General features: G+C 42.3%; 1 protein-coding gene across 4 annotated transcripts in view; it reads left to right on the forward strand.

Moving 5' to 3' along the window:
- PTPRE (protein tyrosine phosphatase receptor type E) overlaps window positions 1–22,062 on the forward strand; it is a 167,669-nt gene that overhangs the window by 5,385 nt on the left and 140,222 nt on the right. The gene's annotated exons all lie outside the window — the stretch shown is intronic.

A 22,062-nucleotide genomic window follows, 5' to 3' on the forward strand; every position in this document is an offset into this window, starting at 1 on the left:
AAGAATGATTCTGGGCCACCTCATGTAATTAAATAAATGTTCCCTAAACTAAATCTGGGAAGGAGACGTTCTTCTGTGGACCTGGTGGTGACACACAATCACAGTTGTTGTTCTTGTGGTAAGCTTTGCCTTGCATTAGGTTTCCCTTATGGTAATTTATCACCTTTACTCTGACTTTTCACTCTTGAATGCTCCAGTGCTCTTCACCTGCCTAAGGCGTGCATTAGCGCCAGCATCTGAGCCCAAGTATCTCTGGCTGTTTGACTGACTTAACCTTGGGGTGTTGGTGGGAAATGTCTTTGCTGTGATAAGCCTTGGGGCAGAGTTGTTTGGATTGCAGCGAAGACAGAAACAACCCTAAGAGGGAGTATATTTAATACTTTAATTGAAGGTTTCAGATTCACAGCAGCAATTTGAAATTAAATTACATAGGCTGGAAGTGTTTCCTTTGCAATCTGCACCTGCTGGAACCAAATCAATATAAGATTGTCTTAATAATAGCAGGTAGGTTAGTTAAGCAGTTTCTAGAATTCCTGGGTAGTAGCACCAACCAGGAAGGAGAAACATCGCAGAGGTATTATGGCAATAGTCCCTCCTTGTAAATATTTGTGGAGGGGATTTCGTCTTTGGGAAGCAAATTTTGTAGAGAGTGGTTGGCAGATGGATCACTTCAGAGGATCGTTGAAACCAAATGCTTACTTGGAGAAACTGACTGACAGACTAATCCTAAATGAATACAAAGAGTATGAACATAAGAACCCGGCAGGGTGGGAAGAAAGATCTATCTAGTCCTACCTTTCCTAGTCCAGCCTTTCCCAGCCTTGTTGGGCCCACCGGATGTTGGGGACTACAACACACTGCAGCCCTAGCCAGCACAACTGTTTCTACACATGGCCATACAGATGCTTCTGGGGAGCTTCCAAGAGGGGCATAAAGTCCCATGTTATTTCTCTCAGCTTCTGCTACTTGCAGATATTTTGGCTCAGACTTCATTTATTTATTTTATTTTATTGTTACATTTATATCCCGCTTTTCCTCCAAAGAGCTCTGGGTGGCCTACTCTCCTCCCCATTTAATCCTCATTGCAACCCAGCAAAGTAAATTAGGCTTGACAGATTGTGATTAACCCACGGTCGCCCAGCGAGCTTCACGGTTGATCTGGGATTTATTTATTTCATAAAATTTATACACCGCTTGATGTTTTAAAACACCCAACCCTCAAAGTGGTTTACAAAAAAGACCAAGAAGAAGAAAAAAATACAATCCTACTTTAAAACATACAAAAGTTAAAATGTGATTACCCTAAGGGTCATTGATAGGGGTTGGCTTCAAATTACAGTGGCCGAAGTGCCCTGAGAAAACAATTTACTGTGATTAAAACCTAGATCTCTTGGTTAAAACATGTCTGCTCCTGCCCCTTGCCACCCACAGTTGAGCTCATAGTGCTTCCTTAGCTTGGTGTTGCATTTTTTAAAAATGCATTGGTTGCTTTAAAAATGAAGCATTTGGGGGACTTGTTCAAAAGGGTTGTTTTAGCTGCGACATTTCAGGATGTGCATCTCTGTTGACATGAGATCCTGGCAGCATACTGAAGGTGTGAGCTTCTAGCTGGCTGGTGCTGGGAATTTGATAGGCTGCTTTTCTTCCCATCAACCGTGAAGGGAAGGGAGCGGAGTTGAGCTGAGTAGATGTGCATACTCAGGCATGAATCTTCCTGGCCACTTCACTCCTCTGCGAGGCCTTTTAAAATGCCCAGGGGATTCCCTGTGGAACCCGGCACCTGTGTGTGGGCGCCTGGTTGCCCCCCCTCAGAATTTTGCACCCAGGGCCACACCCCACTCCCCCCACAAGCCCACCACTGCATGATGCATCTAAGATGTGTTGTTTAGAAGCTGAAAGAAGCTTTCTCAATAAATAGCTGGCAACTGTGCAGGCCTGGTACGAACTGTCAGGCACTGACCATGGGTCTCAGTGGCTTGAAAGGGCCACAGCCCCATTCATCTCCACCCCCGCCTGGAAGCTTTTCAGCAGTGGGCAGTCTTGTGGCTTTTCAATGGGGGCTAAGCTCAAGTCCCACCTCTGGTGACAGCCAGTCTTTTTAAGCTTTGCAAAATGTTGTGCCCTGTTCTGTAGATGTATGAAATTTATTGGTGTAGTTCAGAGAGAACTTCATGATGAGGGTAACTTAAATGAGGAACAGCTTGGCTTCCATTCAAAAGTTCTGTTGTCTGTTCACCGCAGAAGCATCTTTGCATACACCACAAGTGTCCTGGACATTCAATTTTTTATTGCTAAAGAACAGCGGCCATTTTGGTTGGCATGATCTCACATGATTCCTCTCCCTGGCACTTTTTTGGGGGGGTGCCATGCTACAGCACAAAATTGTGTGAGATCATGGGCCACCGCGCTCTCACGATAAAAATGCAGAAAGATAGCATCTGGGGAAATGGCATCCTTGATTTTGGCTTCAAAAAAAGTCTGGCCCTGCAACTATTGCCACTTTTTCCTTCAAAGACAATGTGGGATTTGGAAAGCTAGGTTTTAACTGCTTAACAGCTGCTTAAGCAAAGATGAATCATCATACCTGTGCTGCCTTTCAGGTCTTTTCTGCCATTTCAAAAGTTTGTGTTGACGTGTGCAGTTCAAAATAGGCCTTTTGGTTTTTGTGCTGGATTCAGCTGCTGCAGCCATCGATTGCTCGCATCTAGTCAAATGCTTGTGTTCTTTCAGGGAGAGAAATTCTACCTGTTGCATCGGCTCGCTCTCATCCTTGCCAGCACGCATCATTCTCAGCCCTGCTGTGACATGAAGAAACAGCTGCTATAAGCAGAACTTCCATATTTAGCGTTAAATGGGCCGTATCCAGCAGACATACTCACATTGCCTTAATGTTACACTCTCGTCTAGCTTTGTAATCCAAGAGTGCTGCAATGTTTTGACAGCTTGCTCTGAGATTAACACTTACTTTTGGAGTTCCTATGCAGGCATAACATTATAGCTACTGTACTTGGATGCAGGAAGAATGTCTACACTTAGCCCTATTGTGAAGGGAAGAGTTATGACTATTATATGAGACATTTAATGGTCAAAATGGCATTTCCTCTGCCCTTTATGAGTTCTATTTAAGTGGGTGCATGTGTCTTGCATCCTGTAAATTAGGTATGCTGGAGTGGTCTGCTACAGATAGGAACAATGGCTATAATTTGTATATTGTATTTGTGCAATCTTAAGAAGAAACAAATGTGCTTCCATTTTCCCAGATGGTGATTTTCAGCTGAGAGAGACAATTGTGCTGCTTAGACCAGGGTAAAGTTTTTTGAGGTTGTGGGTATCCATCAGAAATAGAGGGAATGATTGTTAGGGGGATATGAAGTGAATGGGAAGCAGGGTTCCCTCCACCCTTTCGGCTTTCCCTTTATCCATAGGAACATCAGCTTCAACAAATCAGTGCTGTTGTCTATAGTTGTTCAGGCAGCTTAAGTACCGGGTAGTTGCATTAGGAGCACATGTACTTCCCCATTAGTGAGATGCACAAGGTTTGCTTCAGACATTTTGAACATGTGCAAATACAAAAAGCCCACACATCCGGTTTTCACGCCTCCCACTATTGTCCAAGGCCGTTAACTACATAATCCTTGAGTCACTGTCCTAAATAACTGCAGCCTGGCAATGTGGCAAAGTTCCTTGCAATGCTCATATGACCCACATTTGTTCTCAGTGACTACTTAAAGAAGTACAAAAACATCAAACAGATTAGGTGGCTTTCTCTGCAATGGAAAAATTCAGGAATATATATATTGTGAATGAACTGTGATTTATCACAATAAGGGAGCCAATTTAATGTCTTTTTTAAAAATATAGCAAAAAAATACTATACTACAAACAGAACTTGGGTCATTTTCCAATTGCGTGAACTTCTGCTTGGTTTTGCAGTCCTGGTGAATGTGGGCCTGTTTCTAATCTCTACGGGCAGTTAATTATTGGATTTTCTTGAATGATGACAGGTAGGGCAAAGCCTTGCTGTTCTATGAAGAATGGGGACTTCATTTCACACCAGTAGTAAAAGAGGTGATATGTACATTTGATAGCTGAGCCTAATGCAGCTCAACAACCGTAAATTGTATCAGTTACATAATTTTGCAAACTGTAGCCATAAAAAGCTACTATCTCTGAGAATGTCTGTTTGATGAGAGAATCCTGCTGCCACCCTCTGGGAAATGGTTGATAGTGAATCATCACATATTTCAGGTTGAAAAAGGGGGGGCGGGTAATGTCTACTGTGAACGTAAACTCCATTTTCCTATGTCTCTCATTCATCACCACTGTTTATAACAGTAGGGCATTGTCTTTCAACTTGGTTTTCATTGTCTTGAATATTTTTATTTTTAAAAAATGCAATTTAATATGTTAATCAGAGCTAGTAACTTGCCTAGCTATTACACATAGTACAACTTACATAAAATGTAAGTATTTTACATTTCTGGTTGGTTATGCAGAAAGAACTCTTTCCAAAGGGCTGGCTTGACCATTAGGCAACATGAGGCGACTACCTCAGGCAGTAGATTTTATAGGGGCGTGGCAGCATTGGCAACCCTCTGGCTATTCCTTCTAAGACCTCTGGCCATTCCCATCTGCAAAGCCTGCGCTGGCCACCCTGTGCTCCTGTCTTAGGAGTGGTGGGAGGAGTAAGATTCAACTGCCATTCTAGCTGACTTCTTTGCCTAGAATGGGGAACGGCATTATTTTGTCCATCACCTCAGAGTATCTTGGGCCAGCCTTGTTGAAATACAACTTTGGTATGGATCCTTAGGTACTCACTTTTTAATTCAAGGGAGGAGATTTCCCAATGGGCTCCCATCTCCCAGGAGTAGATTTTCTGTGAGGAATGCAGAGGTAAGGGAGACAGAAGCAAAACCTCATTCAGTGAACACCAACTCTGTTCCTTCACAGACATAAAGTTAGGGTTCAAGCCTTTTTTTCAGATAAGCCTTTTCCACTAGCCCCACCTGGAGACACCAGGGATCAAACCTGGGAGAGGGACCTTCTACCACAGATCTGTTGAGCTCAGGTCCTACTTGTGTGCTTTGCATAGGCATCTGGTTGACTGCTGTGAGATCTGAATGCTGGACTAGATATATCACAGACCTGATCCAGCAGTGCTGTACTGATGTTATTCTTTTAGAACACCTGAATGATGTTATTCTTTTAGAACACCTGATTAAGGCTATTCTTTGCATGCAAAGTATTATTTCCATCACTGGGCCGTGACCTTTTACTTCAGTGCTAGCCATATTGTTCAAGCTGCAACAGAAAAGCACCAATAAATTACAGTACAGTACCTAAGGATTTTCACATGTGTTTTTCCACCAGATGTTTCTAGAATTCCTCTGTCACCATCCTAGCATCTGTTGTGTGATTGTTAAAATATCCTGGTCAGAGTCTCTTCATCCTCCTTACACTGTGTAGAAATATAAATGCTAAACTAGAGGCTGGATCAACTGTGTTAGGTCTGTCCTTTCTAATATTTACAGTTGAAAACAGGTAGCAGAAGTGATGAGAACGGCAAGTATAATACCATATAATGCAAAGGGACCCAGTCGATCCTTTTACCGGGACTCATCAATTTTCAGGATATGTTCTGACAGCTTTTCCTCCTGCTGGCTGTAAAATAGCCGAGCAAGAGAGTTTGCTAAGGGGTGATATTTCATGCCTCTAAAATTTTCTCACAGTCGAGAAATTCTGAAAGAGCATGTGTTCTGTATTTCTTCTTAAAAGGGGACAGTGGGTTAATTTGTCTCGCTGTTATTTATTGGTTTACTTATTTGACTAACAGCTTTGCTGCTTTTGATTGGGAACATTATTATTTTTTGGTAAAAAAAAAGAAAAGGGTGGGGAACGAATTTCTGAATTGCAAAAGTTCATAGCCAAAGGAGGATTTGAACCCTGGCCTCACTATAGCACACATGGTGGTGCTGTGGAAATCAATAACTTTGTGCACAGTTCATCCATTCCCATTGGTGGAGAAAGGTATGGTAATTTTTTACTCCTGACTTAAAGTAATAATTTAGATTTTAAACTTGCTACAAAATATAGGAAGCCCTGCTTTTACCCAAACATCTGATACAGCAAGAAAGTGTGTATGTCTCATGTGATGTTCATTAAATGCATGCGCACAAACATGTTTCTATTACTTTGCTTGTATAGCATGCTCTTTTGATGATATCACAAGCTTATACTTGGCTTCTCAGGTGTAAAAGACACTGAGTTCAAGGGGACTTGCTCTCAGGTGAATAGATAGAGGGTTGCCATCTTAAGTGCTTATTTCATTGGCCAGAACACACAAATACAGTAAACTCAAAGAAAATCCCCTCTTGTCAATGTAAATGTCCCTGTGAATTTTTTTGAAGAATCAAAAAATCATGTTCTTATGCATTGCCCTTTTCATTGCGATGTAGGTAAAGGTAAAGGTACCCCTGCCCGTATGGGCCAGTCTTGCCAGACTCTAGGGTTGTGCGCTCATCTCACTCTATAGGCCGGGAGCCAGCGCTGTCCGCAGACACTTCCGGGTCACGTGGCCAGCATGACAAGCTGCATCTGGCGAGCCAGTGCAGCACACAGAACGCCGTTTACCTTCCCGCTGGTAAGCGGTCCCTATTTATCTATTTGCACCCGAGGTTACCGTATTTTTCGCTCTATAAGACGCACCAGACCACAAGACGCACCTAGTTTTTGGAGGAGGAAAACAAGAAAAAAAATATTCTGAATCTCAGACGCCAGAACAGCAAGGGGGATTGCTGTGCAGTGAAAGCAGCAATCCCTCTTGCTGTTCTGGCTTCTGGGATAGCTGTGCAGCCTGCATTCGCTCCATAAGAAGCACACACATTTCCCCTTACTTTTTAGGAGGGAAAAAGTGAGTCATAGAGCAAAAAATACGGTATTTTATCAGGTAGTTCAGAAGTGGCATTTTGTCAAAAAAAAATCCTTTAACCATTCTCAATCAATTCATGAGAAAAGAAATTGAATTCAAGATTTATCAAAGGGAATAGAAAAATTCGGTGAAATTCTTACGGGTGGGTGCAGGGTTTTTGTCACACTCCCCTCACTTTTGAGATAGCCAAAGCGTCTGAGGGTCCCTTCTTTCGTTCTACAAGGCATCTCAGCATTCTTCAGCCTCCCCAGTTGTATATGCTGAGGTAATTCCTCCCATGGGGATTTTTGAGATCTGGAAGTGCAGTCAGCCAGGGAAGCTGCAGTGTGCTGAAGAAAAGTTTACAAGAAAGAAAAACATCCACACAACTCATGGACATTGATAAGGCAGAATAAAAAACCCACACCCCATTCTAAATTCAAGGAAATTCTAAAGTGTCCCGAGAATAAAGCAGAAAGAATGGAAACCTCCTTCTCAATATACGGAAATTTGAAGGACAGATTTTGTCACTAGTAAGAATTGACAAATTCTTGTGATGTGCAATAACATGGACAGACTTTTATTATTATAATGCCCTAAGGTGAAGCCTAATGACAATCTTGTTTTGCTTTTTATCTTTGAGAATACTTCAGAAAGTAATTAAAAAATCCATTACAGGAAAGACGGACTGGAAATGTAAACAGGGCTTGTCTTTGCACCGGATGGTGTCAAGTGTACTGGTCTGTGGCACAAACAATATCAATTAGAAATAATTGTACCAGTATTTCCTAAGGTACCTTTAAACCAACCAGAAACTTTTATTAGGCTCTTCGTTTTATCCTTAGAGCCACAATTTCTCAGATTGTGCCCTGTTTCACTGGTGCCCTCAATCCTTTGACACCTGTAAATAAATATGTTGCCAGTGCCATTAGGCCAATGCTAGAGTGCAGCTTCCCCTCACACAGATTGGAATGGGTCTTGAGCACTGAAGCACATCCTGCCTCCCACCACTGTTGCATAGCCCAGAGGCTGCAAACAACTGAAGAAAAAGGCAATTAAACGTATCACTTCAGAAAAGCCCGAACAACTTCACCATATTAAAGATAATTACAGAAGGAAAACAAGTGGAGTTTTGACAAGAGTAAGCAACAACCTGAACAAATTAAAGGAGATTTGTAGGAATTATTTATAGCAACAAAAGTTGGTGATTTTTTTTTTTAATTCTTCAGGAGTGGGGTGATCTGCCAAATTGTTATGCAACAGTTACCAAGACCGATGAATGAATCTCAGCTCTGCAGAAGAGTATATTTAATTACTTTAACTTCAGCCCATTTCTACTTACTAGACAAATGAGACAGAGACACCACCCACAAAGTCTTGTAAAATGTCACTGCATTAAGCAGAAGGCAGTTGCAAGAATATTACTGAAATGAATCTGAGGCTTCTCCATAAAGATAATATCCATTGAATAAAGGGGATGTGAACATACCCAAAGCTGTACCTACAAAGTCTCTTGGATTTTGTCAGCGATACTTAACAGCATACATTTGTTGCAGCTTTCAGGCTGCCAAATTACATTTTAAAGTTTCCATGGAGGAGATGCCAGAACTGACGTCTAGTGCTGGGAGGAAAGTGCCAAGGAGCTAAACCTAGGACTCTAGCAAAGGGACCAAACAGCCTTATTCTTTGTGACAGAGAATTCTCATAGTTTCCCAGAAAAGGAAAGTCCTTGCCTCTGTTCTCTATTGTGCACCAGGGCCACTTCTACAGATAGCCAAAATTTATTTTGTAGCTCCTAGTCCTGCAGGGGGCATTTGTTGATATTAAAGGCCAATTGGGTCCTTTGGGGTCCATTTTTAATTTTTTTTGTTATGAATGCCGTTATGAATGAAGTAAGCTGTCTTACTATTTATTTAGCATTTATTGCCAAAACAGACTTCTAACTAACCAGTTTCCAAAATAAAAAACCAATCACATCATTAATAAAACAACAACAACAACACAGAAATTTAAAATGCAGAATAATTAAAATTCACAATAAAGCAATCATATTGAAACAAAAATGTAAACATCTAGAATTAAGAAATCAAATGGTTCCATTAAAGCAACACAGCCACTCAAACAGGCAACTCAAGTCAAGAGAGCAAAAGGGATGTCTGTGCAAACAGGTGCATCTTCAAAATATGGTGGAATGGCAATACTGATAGCACCTCTCATATTTCAGGGGGGAGTGCATTCCACAACATTAGTGCCACCAGTCAAGAAACCACAAGCTCCATGTCACCATAAGCACTTACGTGGTGCTTTTCACCATAAGCACTTACGTGGTGCTTTTCACCAGAAGGGTAGGAGATCAACATTTTAATAAAATTAATATAAGGATGCTCACTTTGGCCAGGCCCTTTGGTTTGCAAAAACTGAGCTGTCTGCATGCTGGCTCCATTATCCATTTTATTTATTTCAAAAATATTTCTAGGCTGCTTTTCCAGGCAGTGGCCACCCAGCTCACCACACAAAAAAGGCTACCAAATAGCAACAGTGCAAAACCTAAAACCTCCCGGCACATATAAAAGCCAATTAAAAACATACCCAGCCAACCACTTAAGAATGTTTTCCACAGCAACAGCAAGCCACAGCTCAGACAGTACAGCTAATCTCAAAGCAAAATCAGCACCCCTGAATCTCTTTGTCTTAAAAAAAACATTGTTGTCTTTAATGCAACCCTAAACATACTTACCTGGGAGTGAGACCCGTTGAACTCAATCAGACTTGTGTCTGAGCAGACATGGATTACACTGTTTGTCTGCCATGTCAATGTAACATTTACATTAGCAAGATAATGAATTTTCTGCTTTACTCTATCCTACCTTTCACAACATTCTCCCCACCAGAGGGGAGAGCACTGGACCTGGACCCTTCCCTCATACGCGGGTGGGTGTCGCCTTCGACACTGCGCCCAGTCTCCTGGCCCACAGGATGCTTCTAGTGACATCTCAGAGCAAGAAGCCAAACAGAAGGAATCAGAATAATGGGGAATAACATTCTGGCTCAACTTTTGGATCAGGCGGCTCATGCTAGATTAAGTAATTTAGTGCTTGTGAAACCAGAAAAGGCAAAAGCAGTGGAGAATTACCTTATACAGATGGGCAGTTAGGTGGGAAGGTAACTGAACAAGGGTTGATAGAAATACTTGAAAAAGTGAGTCAGCAAACTGACAAGAAAACAGCGCTAAAGTTCAACAGAAGGAAAGTTTTGGATCCTGCTGAGGAAGATCAATTGGTGAAATGCAAATCATCTAGATGAAAAATTTAAAATGATTATATGTATACACACACACGAAAATAGCTGTGAATTGCTCATTCATGCCGCAGCAGAGTAGAGCATGAGTCACTGTAATACAGTCGGTATTTGTGTCTTCGATAGTTTGCATTTGTTATTATTTGTTTGCATTGCCAACACTATTGGACTGTAGCATCCCAAAGACTTAAGGCAATGTTACATTTCATCACTCAATGACTCAATTTCATCACTCATGACAGCAAGATGCTGTCAGTATCACCTAAGAAGGAGTATACATGTATCTATTTCACTACTGAGATATATGTTCAAAACATGCCCCTCCAATCTCCTGCAAATAAAACCCAAAAGCATTCATTTTTATATTAAAATAGATGCCACGTATGCTTTTCTTAAGCAGCATCAACATGAGCACAACATACTATTGTAAGCAATCCTTAAGGTCAGGCAATAAAAATGTTTTTTTTTAAATTTTATTTAATGTGAGAATGTTTTCGGCAAGGCACAGTGACTTGCTTTTGAAATATTGATTTGCCACTAGCTCATAACATTTTATCTGTTTTTGTGTTTTATGATTCTTATGCTTCAGTTAGTCAGGTGCCCAGAATGCTGTGGTTCATGAACATTATAAAAAATTAATGTATTGTGTTTTTGTTATGAAAACCATTTCCAGACATTCTATAATAGTAGCCAAAAGAGAATAGAATATGTTTCAGCTCATTTGGATGGGAGACTGCACATGAAACATCCATTACCTTGTCATTGTTGAGAGATTGTCTTCAGTATGCATGACTTACCTGTTGTTTTACAATCAAGCAATTCTTTGGCAAGTAATTTCAAAGCATCTGTAAATAAGTGGGTCTTCTATTTACCTTAGAGCCAAGCTAGATGAAACACCATGCACAACCTTAGCAATTGTACGAATGATTTTTTAAAAAGCAGACAGCAGGTGCAGAGGGCCTGAACTGGATTAGCACCCTGGATGGGGATAAAGGGCTTTATTTCATTAGCATCCAATTGGGCGGTCCTAAGCCCAATTGGGGGCCCTGCACTTTCACTGAAGAAAAAACTCCCATTTGCACCAATGAAAGTTTTTCTTCCAATGCAAATAGAAGGCAGAGGGCCCCTGTTCTGGATCAGGACCCCAATCTGGATTGACCCTTCATACCTGCTGTTTACCTTTTTTTTAAGGCATTCAGTAATAGCTCACTGACTGAATGGTATCTCCTCTAGTTCGGCTCTGGGTCTATACAGTCAGAATTAGAAAGCAATGTGTAGAATATTTCCAGATAGGAATTTGTCTAATCCTCTTTTCAAGCTGTCCAATTTGGTGGTCATCACTATTGCTTGGGGGAGAAAATTCCATAATCTAACAATGTGCTGTGTGAAATAACCCATGAGCATGTACAGTGGTACCTCGGGTTAAGTACTTAATTCGTTGCGGAGGTCTGTACTTAACCTGAAACTGAAACCTGAAGCACCACTTTAACTAATGGGGCCTCCTGCTGCTGCCGCGCCACCGGAGCACGATTTCTGTTCTTATCCTGAAGCAAAGTTCTTAACCTGAAGCACTATTTCTGGGTTAGCGGAGTCTGTAACCTGAAGCGTATGTAACCTGAAGCGTATGTAACCCGAGGTACCACTGTATGTGAAATTAGTAATTTTTTTGCACCATGTATCACTTGTTTATGTTGAATTGCATTTGCCATTTTACAGCCTATGCCGTCAGTCTGGAAGGTCCTTTTGGAACTCTTTGTAATTCCTTTTTTTGTTTTAACCACCCATGAACAGTTTTGTATGATCAGCAAATTCGGCTACCTCACTTTTCTCCCTTAACTCTACAGTAGTTCATTTATGAATAAGTTAAACAAAAAACCAAATGCTAACATTGTTCCGTGGTGGACTCCACTTTATATGCCCCTCCATTGGGAGAACTGTCCATTTATTCCTACTGTGTCCTTCCTGTTACTTAAGCAGTACCTGATCCACCCAGAGGACCTCTCATCTTGTTCCCGGACTGCTCCAAGATTCAGGACTCTTTGGTGAGGTACTTTGTTAAAAGCTTTTTGAAAATCCAAGAACATTATGTCAACTGGGGAAAAGCAGGCACCTGTTTCAAAACTTGTTTGGGAAAACCTACATAGATCTGCCTGCTACCTGCTCAGTATTGCCATAACAAATACATTGAAAAGCCGCTATTGTGTTTGGATCTGGGAGGGTATCCAAGAAAGTCTGGGTAAATAATTGCAGCAACTCTTATATCATGTCTTATACCTTGCCTGAGCAATTGTTCCCAGACAAGTTCCAGTCACAGGAAGGGCTCTGCTACCCCCTTTCTTTGCGGTTTATGTTTGAATATGATCAGAGAACCATTCGCCCTTCTCATCTTTTGACATAGTGAGGGCACGTGCAGCAAGGCTTGATTTCTTCTTCAGTAGGCTTTCCTGGGCCCAAGGAAGGGAATTACAGTGACTAATTAAACTTGTATCTATCATCCTGTTGTGATAAGAGGATTGGCAGAGGGATCAACTGCTAAACCCTTGCTTCACCTTCTGGCACAAGGGAAGTGCCAGACCAGAGGGGATGTCTGCCAAGAGAGCAGCTGCTTTCGAGCACAAGCCCATTCATACCCACTCAGAAGCGAGTCTTGCTGAGTTCAAGGAGTAAGTGTACTTAGGAGTCCTCAAATGCCACGCCCCTCAAATATACAACAACAACAACACTTTATTAGAGTCATAGACCAGCATAAGGAGGGAAGGATACAATCTTTTAAAATCATTTAAAATCTAAAAGCACACACTAAAAGGAGTTAAAACAGAATATCTATCTATCATCTATATCTATCTATCATCTATCTATCTATCTATCTATCTATCTATCATCTATCTATATATCTATCTATCATCATCTATCAGAATCAAAAGAAGCTAAGAAAGTCTAAAAGAAGGGTTAGGAACCTCAGACAAGAGTGAAAGAGCACAAAAGGCTACTATATATAAGACCACAGATATCAGTCTACAGAGCACTCCAATACGAGTGCCCATTATATCTAGTTTGTGGCACAGGTCATCATCCATCGAATCCTGAGTGCTGCTGTGCAGAATCTGGCAACGTCATATGTTATAGCAGGAATGGCATCTGAAAGCAGCAGGGAGTATAGAATTGTCCTGTGCGCCCCGGGTTCTTATGCAGTGATGGTAAGATGAGACTAGTACGAATGTCTCTATAATAAAGACACTGGAGAAGCACATGCCCGATTGTTTCTATTTGTCCAGAGTCACAGGGGCACTGCCTCTCCAGATAACAATCTTCCTGTATCGGCCTTCAAGGACAGCTGAGGGGAGGGCATGACATCAAGCCAAGGTCAAGGCCCTCCAGTGCTTACGGACGTCTAGTTTAGCTAGAGATGCCATAGGGGACACAGAGTACTGGAGGATTCATTGGCAATAAGAGTTGGGGTCCTGGCTAGATCCAGTTGGCACTCAGTGTCTGCAACATGTTGTTTTATGAGAGCTTTGGCCTGATTGTATCTCATGCCGAGTAGAAAACCTGGAGAGAAGCCCAGGGTTGAGATTTTAGTTACGACAGCCTGTTTCCATGTGGACTGAAAATCATCGTTCATAGTTAGTGGGGCAAGGCCAAGGGGAAATAAAGATATTCTGAGCCAGTGGTTGAGTGTGGTCACCCACACTCTAGCCTCCACTTTTATGAAACCTGTCTCTAGTCTCAGGGTGGCATTAGAGACACATTTTGGGACGTGAAGGGCTGATCTTAGAAATTTGGATTGTACAGGTTCTAGAAGTGTAAAGTTAGAGAAGGGGCCCAGCTGGGTACCATAGAGAAGTTGTGCTATTGGTTTGGCTTCAAATAGTTTGAGTGCTGCAGGTATATAGTGGCCACCTCTTTTAATAAATTTAAGGATATAGTTCAGTGCCAACGGTGGGTGCTTGTTCTGGTTCTCCTTGTCTTCTAAATTATTTACTTATCCATTGACTGGAGCTAGAGCAAGGCCAAGCAAGGACACATCTTCCCAAGAAAGGAGGGAAGATAAGTGGGGGGCAAAGGTGACAGAGGGACGCAAGACATAGGCTGATCCCAGGGAAACAAAGCAGGAAGCAAGCAGGGCCAGCTCTATCATTAGGCAGAGTGAGGTGTAAGAACAGGGATGGGGAACTTATGGCCTTCTGGATGTTGTTGGACTCCTGGGCCCAGCCAGCATGGCCAGTGATCAGAGTTGCCATGCAGCAACTTTTGCAGCAGTAGCAGCTCGTGCCCACTGGGACTTTGGGTTGCCCAACAGTAGGAGGAGCCCCAGTTAATCACAGGCAGAGCCAACTAATTCTGGTTTTGTCCCCAGCTTCCTCCTCCTTTGTGAGTCCTACAAAGACAACACTGAAACTGAGGAGGAACAGCCAGCCAGGTTCTAAGTAAGAAGGGTGGAGGCTGGTGAAGGGCAGCCTGAGGTTGGTGGAGCATCAGCCTCCATTGATGTGGGTCACAGGTTCTCCATTCCCATGTTAGGCTATAGAACTACCCTTTATCTGCTAAGTGCCAATGTCAATGTCAATGGTTGCTAGCCTGGACAGCTTCTGCAAATGGAATAACTATCTTATCCAGCAGCAAATTGTATTGGGCTAGCTTTGGAAGGGGACGGCCTCCTGTCCTACTGATTTCCATAATGCAGGTGGGAGAAGAGAAAATGAGTAGCAGCTGAAATCTCAAGGAACACACGAATGCTGAAATTTTCAGGATTCTAGGTAGAACCGCAAAATACACACAAGTGCTCAGGAACATAGGAAGTTGTCTTACACTGAGGCAGACTATTGGTCCATCTTCCTCAGTATTGTTTACACTGTTTGGCAGCAGATCTCCAGGGTTTCTGATAGAAATATTTCCCAGCCCTATGTAGGGATAGAACCTTGGAGCGTTCTGTATTTAAAGCCGTTTCACTATCACAGTTATGGCTTTCCCCTAGATATTAGGTCTTCATAGATATTCCATAATTTGGTTTCCAACTGCAAGGAGAGGATATAGCCAGGTGGCAGAAAACCTATATCTCACATGGTTCCAGCGCTCCATGTGAGGACAGCAAGACTGGGACCTCTGCTGGAGACCCTAAGAGGGAAGCAGCCAATCAAAGGTGACTACTGAGCTTGACATAACATTGGGCTGCGTAAGGATGAGCTTATTTTTCACCTGTGCACTTAATTCTTAAAAATGTAGAAAGGATCAATTTACTGCTTCATCATCTTAGTGATATAATAGAAGCAAGGAATTCTTACACAGTGTCACTCTTCCAGCCACCCTTCCCATGTGTGTTGAGGATATTCTGATTTACAGTAAATAATAAGACACACAAATGAGATCAGTAGGGTTCCCCCGCCTTCTTTCTTTTGTATCACAGCAGTAAGATTCTGGTGGAGACACCTGTCTTCCTTGTCTACTTAGCAGGTGAAACAGCTCTAGAGCGCATTTACTGTCAACAATGTTCAAAGCAAATATAAAATGATGTGAAGCCAAACAAGGTCACCTTTGATGACTTAGAGAACCGATTGGAAAGAATGCTGTCATATTGGAAAGAAGCTCATCGGATGGGCTTTGTGTATATATGTATTTTGTCTGTGTTTATAGTTTTATTTGCCCATTCATGCCTATTAAAGGAGAGATCTTTATATCAGAATGAGGCATTCTAATTTCTCTGTATTTCAGTTGCCTTAGTGCATGCAGCCTCCTTATATCATTTGGGGAGCTTCAGGAAGCAAAGTTCCTCTCCCTGTGTCTCAGATCGCTTGTGATTATTCCCCTGGGGCAGCTATAGCACTGGTTATGATGAGGTATGAAAAGTAATCACAACAAGCTGAAATGTGCTGTTTGGGAACAATTTGCTCTTGTATATCTAGGCCTTTGAACCTTGCTGCGGATTTTGTCTCTGAAATCTCTCTCCGACTCACAAAATATGAAAGTCCATGTGCTAAACACTCATTATATTATTTCTTCATGTCAGTGCTCCCGGCCACAACTTTTCGATTCCTCAATAATGGGCCACATCAGCTCCTCCAGTTTATTTTGTTTCTGTCGCATCTCTTCATAAAATATTAAGGTACCTCTTTACCATTTAGGAAGGGAACTCGTTCCTGAACTGAGCTCAACTTGACCTAAATTGCAGATGAGCCATGCAACATTGTCCTTAAAGGCGGGTGATGATATCATCATGAGGGATGTGCCAGAAATTTCTGCCTGTGGAAAAAACTGGGGCAGAAAGGAGGCTTGGGGTGGCGGCAGCACAAAAGACTCCCTGGGGGGAGGAAGGGGGGGGGGAGATCCAAACATACGTTTTTGAACTTTTTAATGTGTGGCATTCTCCCTCTCCTCTGATCCCCCTGCACAATTTCCTTATCACACACTGCACCCTGTCAGTCAGATGAAACCGTGTGATGTAGCCTGATTTGACTCTTAAGTGTCATCATCACTGAAGGCAAATGAAATAGTATTGCTTTTTGTGCTAGGTGCACACCTGCACTATCAAGGTGAGCAGGCAACATTCTGTCTTCCTACACTAGGCAACACCCCCCCCCCCGCAGCATAGTGGGGGAAGACAGTGATGCCAGGTTATCTCAGCACCATGGACCCCTCTCCACCCTGCCCTAGCCCCTTGAAATATAGTCCAATGGGGGGGGAGGGGGCTTTGTGCAGGCAGGCAAAGATTTTGCCCTAAGGTGTTCCACTATTCATTGCCACTTATATCAGCTTTAGATATGAACTGTTGGATAAATGAAGCTATATTGTAAAAAAAAAAAAAAAAAAAGTGGGAAACTGGGGAGATTATATTGAATCCGTTGCGGTTGATGAGCAGCTTTTAATTATGTATGGGTTTGGTGTTTGGTATACATGTATGCCCTGACAATTCAGCCAATTTCTAAGGGGTTGGACTCCCAGGGATTTATGAATGCAATGTGAATATGAGCACAAAAGATTTACGGATACTCCAAGCAATTTTGTAATTTATCTTCAAACTGCTCGTTGGCCGAACCTATCGGATGCTTGAGTGGCCAAGTAGTACTGACATGGTTTTTGTGCCCATGCTAGTTATTGTGTATTCCTTATCTGGGAAAAAGATTGTATTATGCGCTGCTGAGTTTCTTGTGAGGATTTAGTGTAACTGGTGGCAGCAACTTCCCTTATGTGTTCCTAGAAGTCAGACAATTCAGAGTTTGCTTTTTTGTGTCACACAGTGGGACCATCAGAGTAGCAGTGAAGGTCACCTTCCTACATAAGGACCCTCACTGAACAAGAAGGAGCAGCGGAGGCTGGTCCACGAGCCCCACCTACTTCAGCCAGCCCCCACCTGCCTGCCTCCTTACCTACAGCCACTCCAGCGGGCGGCGCTGCCTGCCAGCTTCCTCTTGCTTAGTCTCAGAGTTGGCCTTGTAGAACTCAGCAGAGAGGAAGATAGGGAGAAAACTAGAATTAGTTGGCTCTGCCTGTGATGGGCTCTAGCGCCACCTACTGATGGTCTCCTCGCCTCCCACCCTGTCAGTCTCTGAGCACCAGCCTCCAAGTGATCAGCAGAGAACATGGGGTTTGTTTATGTAATAGGTTATGCCGTCCCTACTTTTGCTCTTGTCCAGCATGCACATTGCAGAGAATTGTGACAGACCTAATGCTACCCCTTGCATTTCATGGCTTTTGGGACCCACTGTTTATAAACTTCCTTTGCTTCCTCGGTGCCCCATGGAGTGTGTGTGTGTGTGCATGCATGCATGGATGTATGCTGACCAATATGTTTGGCAATGGAAGATAGTAACATCACATGTATCAAAGTGCCAGGTTAGCTGGAAGTGTGCAATTTTGAAGTACAAAGTGGGTGTGCAGTGGGAGGTGCTGAGTCAACTTGCTACCCAGTTCATCCTCCAGGAATATCTTCTCCCAGGTGGGCTGCAATATCGAGAAAGCATCCTATGATGGGCGCAGGTGAGCATGATCTGCATCAGGTCACACCGTTGATTCTTCCTCCCCCCCCCCCAATCCATCATGACATTATTTTGTCAACACAATTGGTAAATAGAAGTGGTGAAAGAGTCACGGAGTCGTCGTCCCCCCCCCCCCCGTGAGCCCAGTTGCCTGAATGTGTATGTAGCTGCACATGTTTCAAAGATCACCTGCTAAAACAGGAGCTGGGCTCGCAGGCAAAGTGCCAACCACTTCTCCTTTCTGTGGTTAACAATGTTAATTTGTTGGGGTAGAGTTGCATTATTTATGCTGACAGCAAGCAGGGAAGTGATGTGTGGCACAAAGGGTGGGACTCATAAATAAGGACATTTCAAAATCACTTCCCAGTTACCCTACCTAGTTACCCCCTAGCCTAGAACATGTCACAAGGGATATTTTTAAAGACCCAGTTGATGTTCTAAGGAAGCCATGTGCTTCATGAAATGTACATATATATTCACTCGAGGCAGAAACAGTGAGGAGTGCTTGACGTGTTGGCCATCCAACAGGTTCTGGCTACCTTTTACCTACTTACGATGCTGATTCAGGAGCTGAGCTTCTCTCCTTCCATAGCCCATTTCCTGGGGTCAGCTTTCCCTTAGCTGGAACTGATACTGGAAGGCAGCCTGACCAGAAGATGAGGGCAGTAGGGCTGCAGGGCAAAAGTGGCTTTCCCCACACCTATTCCACTTCATGCATTCATAGATTCATAGCCTTGTAGGGTTGGAAGGGACCCCCAAGGGCTATCTAGCCCGACCCCCTGCAATGCATTGATACAGCAGAGTTACATTTCAAGATAAAGACCTGCTCCTGTGACATGCAGTTTGGCTGAAAGTATTTCAGTTGCCAGTGGTGCTTGTAGCAAGAGATGGATTTCCCTTCTAAAGCCATAAAGTCAATAAATTGTGAGTAGGCACTAAATGCCCTGAGAATGCTGACTTGTTCTTGGTCTTTTGTGGTGTTTAAAGTGCTCCAAAGCGTCTGAAAGAGGTCATCTTGAAGATTAAGGACAAATTTCCTGAGGCAAAGCAAATAAGTATCTTAAAATGTTTTCTTTTTAGGCACTGCTCTTCTGGACAACATGATTTTTGTATCCAAGAGTGAATAAAAAAATACAGTGGATGAAGTAGAAAGATTAGTAGTATTATTTATTAAATTTATATTTAATCATAATACTAATACAAAAGAAAAACAAAAGAGAAGTCAAATCGTCTTAGTTCTAGAATACTGCAAGATTTTAAAACTTGGTCTTGTAAATTTTTGTTCAATTTTTTTTCAGCAGTTGCATCTTATATCACCTTTCTTCCCTTCCTCCCCCATCTAATTCTTCCTTGGTTTTCACTTTCGGTGTGACTTGCTGTTCATTAAAAACACTTTTAATAACCTAACTATATAATGCAAGCAAAACCAATACCCTTTAGTCAATCAAGGTTAAAGCGGCTTGATTAGCTCATGTGCGGACACATATGAAAGAGGTAGTCCAGTGTGTTCTTAAAAGCCAGTGTAGTGGTACTTAGAGTGTTGGACTGGGAAATCAAGGTCTAAATCCTGTCCAGCCATGTAGCTCGTTGGGTGAGTTGCTAACTCTCCGCCTAACCTGCTTCACTGGGTTACTGCAAGCATAAGACCATATATACAACCCTTAACTCCTTGGAGGGTGAAATACAATGATAACTAAATCTAATCTAATTCTAGTCCTGCCTAGATCACCATTAAACAATAACCCATGATTCTATGAAATGGCAAATACTGCAGGTCTGAATGCAGGTAGTAACACTGAATTCCTCTTGAGTCTCTGCTTCACCATCTTGCTGATTCTCCACTACACCCCAGAGTTCAAACCCATAATTAACCTACTGAACTCAACAACAAGAGACTGAGGAACAAGAGCAAAGTAGATTTCAGAGAAACAACAGGCATTTGTCCAGATAATGACATTCAGAACACTTCGGTCACCAGGATCAAAGTTTGATATAAACTGAGTCTGAATCAAGACTGAGGGGATGCTTTTGAGAAATGTGGTGTGGGAGAAGGGACATTTAACTTTCACATATTAGACTAAGCTGATCAGTGTTCTTCTGGTGCCTAACCCAGGCTGCTGCCTCCACCAGCCTGTTCTTTATATGAACAGGCTGGTGGAGGCCTGTAGTAGATCCTGTGGTTTCAAAAGAGCCAAGTTAGAACTGGCACAGGATTATGTGTATCATTTGAAGTTGATTCAGTTGGCTTTCCAACCATCTGAATGGAGCTGGTGTGTCAAATAGAGATGCTGTAGCAAAAAGTACACACACACCCTTCCAAAAAAAGCCTGCCATGTTTCTGCCCTGGATAACACAAACAAGAAGGACTCCAACTCCCATCAGCCTCAGTGGCCCATGGCCAAGGATAATGGGACTTGTAGTCCAACAATATCTGGTCCAAATCAAATGTATTTCACGATTTACTAGATAATAAGTTTTAATTAATGGATAGGTCAGTTGGTTAGAACATGGTGCTGATAATGTCAAGGTTGCAGGTTTGATCCCTGTATGGGACAGCTGCATATTTTTGCACTGCAGGGGGTTGGACTAGGTGATCCTCAGGGTCCCTTCCAACTCTACGGTTCTTTCATTCTAATATTAACTGCTTCTGAAATAGCCATAAACACTGAAGCATGTTAGGCACCAGTTTTTGCCCGAAACCCACCTTGGAAACATCCTGGCTTCCAATATTCTTAAAAAAACAAAACCTGCACGGGATCTAGAAGGCTTATCATTTGTAGAGAAGAGCATCCTAGTAGTGCCCTGACAATGACAAATTGAGTATTTAGGTGTGCTGGATTTGCAAAGTAAGACATGCCCGCCAGGTCTGCAAAAGAATGTGTGTGAGTTAAAGCTTTCACCAGAAAGAAATTTTGAAGAAAGCAAGGTTGCTTTAGGCAAATTCTCCAGCACCGCTTAGGAAAAAAAAAACTGACTATGGGAATCAGGAAAGAGAGCCTCAGGGACTGAAAGAAAGCTGTGGTGTCAGGCTAAAATGGATCACTTCACTCAATTAGATACATTTCATGAGTTTTTTTTTTTTTTTTTTAGATCTTTGCAAGATGGCTGATCTTCTGTGCCACCTAATTTTCTGTATGTGTTCTAATGCTTTTGTTTCCATAATTTTGATTGTAGAATGCTATCTCATCATGAGTTATGTCTGCCACATAGATACAGTGGGGTAGTACAAACTGACAAGAAAACTAATATGACACAGTGGTATGGTGAAAGAAGTTACATACACTTCAGGTTATAGACTCCGCTAACCCAGAAATAGTGCTTCAGGTTAAGAACTTTGCTTCCGGATGACAACAGAAATCAGGCTCCGGCGGCACGGCAGCAGCAGGAGGCCCCATTAGGTAAAGTGGTGCTTCAGGTTAAGAACAGTTTCAGGTTAAGAAAGGACCTCCGGAACGAATTAAGTACTTAACCTGAGGTACCACTGTATTTTCCATAGCGAGCAGCTAGGAAATAATCATTTGCCCTGTGAAGCATCTTCACACCATGTGGGCCTTAGAAAAGCTAAAAATGGTCTTGGGATTGTTTCCTTTGGTAGATTGAAACAATCCCATGACAGGTACCTGATGAGAATTTCAGCTGTTTGTGGTGTGCATAAACTGCCTTCCTTTTCCTTCCTTCCTTCCTTCCTTCCTTCCTTCCTTCCTTCCTTCCTTCTGTGTGTTTCATATTCATATCACAAAAAAGGCTTTAAAAACAAACTCCATCTTCTGCAAAACATTTTAGATGGTAGTGCTTTTTTTAAAAAAAAATCTTATTTTCACGGCATACTCCTGGAGTGATAAAATTGCTAGATGGAGAGCATACATTTTCTTCCCTTAAAGATTGTTT

The sequence above is a fragment of the Podarcis tiliguerta genome (assembly GCF_965153285.1).
Source record: "Podarcis tiliguerta genome assembly, chromosome: 5".
Lineage (NCBI taxonomy): Eukaryota > Metazoa > Chordata > Lepidosauria > Squamata > Lacertidae > Podarcis > Podarcis tiliguerta.